The sequence below is a fragment of the Primulina eburnea genome, chromosome 12 (assembly GCF_022965805.1).
Source record: "Primulina eburnea isolate SZY01 chromosome 12, ASM2296580v1, whole genome shotgun sequence".
NCBI classification, from domain to species: Eukaryota; Viridiplantae; Streptophyta; class Magnoliopsida; order Lamiales; family Gesneriaceae; genus Primulina; species Primulina eburnea.
The window spans coordinates 29,661,555-29,666,262 of NC_133112.1; the positions used below are offsets into that span (position 1 = coordinate 29,661,555).

Below are 4,708 nucleotides of genomic sequence, written 5' to 3' on the forward strand. Positions count from 1 at the left end.
TAAAAATTATTATCAGGATCATATAAAGTTGTTAATTAATTAAAACTCGCATAAACAATAATTTTTTTAAAGGAAATATTAATTAAAAATAGCAATGTTTTAAATCTACCTATATGAAAAAGCGCGAAAAATTTGAAATGTGAAGTTTTTCTACGGTTGCCGGTCACCAAAAATACACGTGGATTGCAACGCTTTCTCCAACACACCAAGACTTTGTGTACGTTTACAACATCCGGTTTTCTTCTTCATCTCATCCGATTACCATCCTTCTCTCCTCTCAACCGCCTCGCCTCACCATTTTTATTCCAAGCTTCATCACCATAATACCCAAAATTTCTCCATTTTCTGAGCAAATTTTGTAATGGCTTCATCACTCGTGCTCTGAAAAGCCGCCGGCGGTGTCCCTGTTCACTTGGCCAGCTGCATCGTCGGTTGCCGTGCACGGAAAATGCTGTCTGAGCACTGAAACTGACGTGAATAGGCGGGTTGACGTTGATAGGCGCTCCGGCTCTTCCGTTGGGAATCTTTCTCAGGTATGTTTCTGTTCCCACCATGTGCAATGAATTTATAATTTAGGTTTCTTGGTTGAAGTTTCTTAAATTTCCTACACATTCTATGTGTTGTAAAGATCAAAGAGAATGATTTATATTTGTTTTGACACAACATCCATGATCTTGATTCATGATTTTTACCGATCTTGAATTGAATTGTCAAAGCGGTAGCAGTACAAGGATCTTCGAAACCATTAACGCAACAAGAAACTAGAAATTGGGGGCAAAAAAAAAGAAAAAAGAGTTTATTATGCATTAGTCAATTAAATTTTTTCACTTGCTCTTCTCATCTGATTTTAAACTAAATTTATTTTTTAACCGATTCTTTTATAATATATTATTGTTCTTTTAATTTGTAATGCAAGTTTGGTGATTGATGTTTTTGATTCATGTCTTTTTTATATCATAAACATTAGTGACATGCTATCTATGGTTGTGATGCTCATGCTGTTGCCTGTTTTTGTTTATGTTTTGACTTTTAATTGAGAAAAGTAGCTCAATTATTAGATTATTAAAAATCATGAGATCAAATACATGGATACAGTTTAATCGTGTACTGAAACTATTAGGATAGAAGTAGACAGACACATTTAAGGCTGTAATAATAGGATAGAAGTAGACACATTTAAGGCTGTAAAAATATCATAGTTGCAACTCTGTGCCTAGCTTGCAACATAAAGGCGGCAGCTTGATATTTGCTACTCGTTCGTCACATATCATAATACCTTATTCTAACTTGCTTTGTTTGGCAGTGAGCACACTCACGGTCTTACACCTCGTGTAGTTAAGAAAAACTGACCCATATATCCCATGTTTCTCCCAGGTATGTGCTCTTCACAGGTTTCGCTTTCACCACTGCCATAACTGATTGGAGCAGTATGTTATATTCGATAATATATACAGCTTTGCCCACAATAGTTGTGGGAATTCTTGACAAGGATTTAAGTAGAACGACTCTGTCGAAGTATCCTCAACTTTACGGGGCTGGGCAAAGACGAGAAAGCTACAACGGAAAATTATTCTGGGTAACAATGTTGGACACTTTGTGGCAAAGCAGCATAGCTGCCTTCTTCGTGCCTCTGCTTGCTTATTGGAAAAGCCACGTGGACGTTTCAAGCATAGGAGATCTTTGGACTCTTGCCATTGTTATTATGGTTAACATGCATTTAGCCATGGACGACATTCGGTGGTATTGGATAACTCATGCCACCATTTGGGGATCCGTAGCCGTTACTTTTATTTATGTCCTTATTATCGACGCCCTGCCGTTCCTTCGTGACTACTGGTAAGATTTCTCCACTTGATGTCATTAGCATTATGCATTCCATCTTTTGATCTTTTTTTTCATCATAAATATTAGATATCCTCGTGAACTGTTGTTCTCGTTATTTTATGCATTTGTGATTTGATTAAATCCGTTTTTAAGTAGACTCATACATGTCAATTGCATTTGAGGTTGGTCTTACGACTATTTATAGCTTGTTTGAATAAATAAGGCGGTATTTTATTTTGTTTTAGAAAAAAGTTCATCAAAATTATTCAAACAGATTAAAATTGATGACTGCTTTTTTTCTATGTGTTTTAAAATGTCATCTGCGTGATTGAGAATTCTGTGCTAGCACATCTACTCTGACTTATTCTGGCAAATTTGTGCCTTATATAAATATATGAGTCAAATGTGGTAATTTATGTTCGCATGCTTTTGAACGTATTGAGATTTGCTGATGATCTACTATGATTCTTGTGAAATATCATTAGTTCATATGCTCTCAGTTCATGCAATGAGTGAAATCTCATAGTTGAATAGGCTCACAATCAGGTCTCTGGCTATTTTTTTCCTAGGTTCGACCAACTGGTATTGTACAATCCTTTTTTAGTTTTTTACCTTTTAATAACCAAGTTTATAAGGTGTGCTTGGATAGGGTTATATGAAATGCCTTATATCCCTAATTTCAATGATTCAGTTTTTCCACATGTTTCCCTTATATTTATCTTTCTGACTTTACTGGATATACGGTAGTTTTAGATAGTGGCAACCCACAGCTTCTAGAAATCATGTTGCCTTTGGATGGAATGATTAGAATTTAAGATAAGAATTTTACTATTAATTTTAAATGATTTTTGACAAATCTTTTAGGGTGTGATTTAAACATAACTACTTATGTTTTTGATTGGTTTCTGTGACTGAACACTGCTTTCTGTTCTCCTTGTAAGTTACAAGGAAGTGGTTAGTATTGACAAATATCAAATTTAGATTAATATTGGTATATACATGAGAGTTCTTCCAAAGGATTAACATGATATTCTCCTAAAATATCAATAAAAAAAATAGAGTCAGTGTAACTTTAAGAACATCAAAATCATAAAGTACAATATTAAATTGCTTCAGAAATATCAACGCCAAAACTGCAAAATTTGTACTGTTTCAGGAGTATTGATTGATATATTACAAATTTAAGATGATTAAGATCCTTGTCAAAATAGATTTATGATCAAGACTATTATAGTAGTCTTAGTCATGAATAATATAGCTACGAGTATTTCTCAGAACTCTTTTATCTCCATTTATTTTATATTAAATTTGGATTATATTACCAGCGCAACTGTTGTACTTTTGGTTGTTCTCAAGAAGAAAACAACTTTTAAATTTGTATGGATGCTCGTGAAATAGCATGGACATGATTTTATTTTGATAATCTAAATAGATATATGATATAAGTTCTAAGACATATAAATGGTAAGGATTTTTTTAAGAATATTAATTCTAAGACTTAAAATTTGTCAATATTTCTAAAAAATATTGATATTCGAACAAAGATTTGACAATATTTCTAGAAAATTATTGATCTTTAAGTGTTAAAGATCGTCAATATCCATGAAAGATATCGATTTCAGATCTAATATGCAACAAAATTCCTGAAGATAATTGATATTAACTCTACTAGACGTCTATTCCTGGAGCCCTATATTTCACTCATCTCACTCCGAAATTACTCTCCTCAAGTTTCAAGTGATTGTCGTCATTGCTCCAATTGTAGCTCTCACCGCTCCCGTGGTAGTCGGGAAATTTTTCTTCATTCAAAAAACAAAAACTATACTGTATAGCTTCTCCAATTTGGGAACTATATTTGTTTTCAAGTTTGTTGCTTCGGGCTACTGAAATTTTGTAAAGTCAATTAGGATTATTATTTTTTGTAAAAATAAATTTTCAGATATTATCATATTGACTAAAATTTATATTTTATTAAAAGTTATGATGGTGATGATTGTGTAATGTAAAATGAGGAACATATTAAAATATGAAATCTTCATATCACGTTTTTCATGAAATATTGGTGGAACATGATCTGGTTTTTTAACTTGACATGAACTATTGTTGGAAAAAAGAGAAAGCGGTAAGTAAAAGTTATCATAATTCAAAAATCTCGATCCCATTGGCAAAAGTTTGTTTGTTTTTTTTAGTTTGAAAAAATTTCCAACCACTTCATTCAATCTACTCACACACAATTGACTCCAAAGTGTACTCCATTCACACGATGCAATTCTACAATAAGAACAATTTAATAAAACTAGGCCCAAGTCCATTTTATTTTTCTGTCAGTTTAAACCATGTAAGACAACTCAACTCAATCACGTAAGACTATGTAACTCAAATGGGCTAATGAAACATTATCAATTATAATTTATGAGAGTGGTAAAAGCTAATGACTTTAGCTTTGTATCCAAGACAATAGTAAGATCATCCCTTAACATTTTACTAATTGTTATTATCGATAGTGACGTTATAACTCAAAACACTCCAATCCGCAAAACAACTCAAGTATCATTTGTCTATTGTTTTCCAGTAGAGGCAATAATGTAGGCCAATAATCTCTCTCGTGATAATTACAATCCTTGCAATAATTGAAAATCGAATTCACGACATAAACTATAATATTGATTGTAAGATCAAGATTTTATCTTTTTACCCGAAGTATTAGCTCGTAGTAACAATACAACTTAAATCTTTTAACATTATAAATATAGAAATCCAAGTGTCATGCATCGACTTTTAACCTAGCAGAGACAATTAATATATCCAACAAACCTCAATCATAATTTTATATAATAATTGGTCATTTTATTTTTATTTTCACAATCAAATATTTGATAAGAAT

At 32.3% G+C, this 4,708-nt stretch overlaps 1 long non-coding RNA gene across 1 annotated transcript; it reads left to right on the forward strand.

Annotated features, from left to right (window-relative positions):
- The first annotated feature begins 291 nt into the window (after positions 1-291).
- LOC140807727 (uncharacterized) lies at positions 292-3,202 on the forward strand. The gene is made up of 2 exons (XR_012112749.1): positions 292-533; positions 1,375-3,202. It is a non-coding gene; the product is annotated as an uncharacterized lncRNA (long non-coding RNA).
- Positions 3,203-4,708: the final 1,506 nt, after the last annotated feature.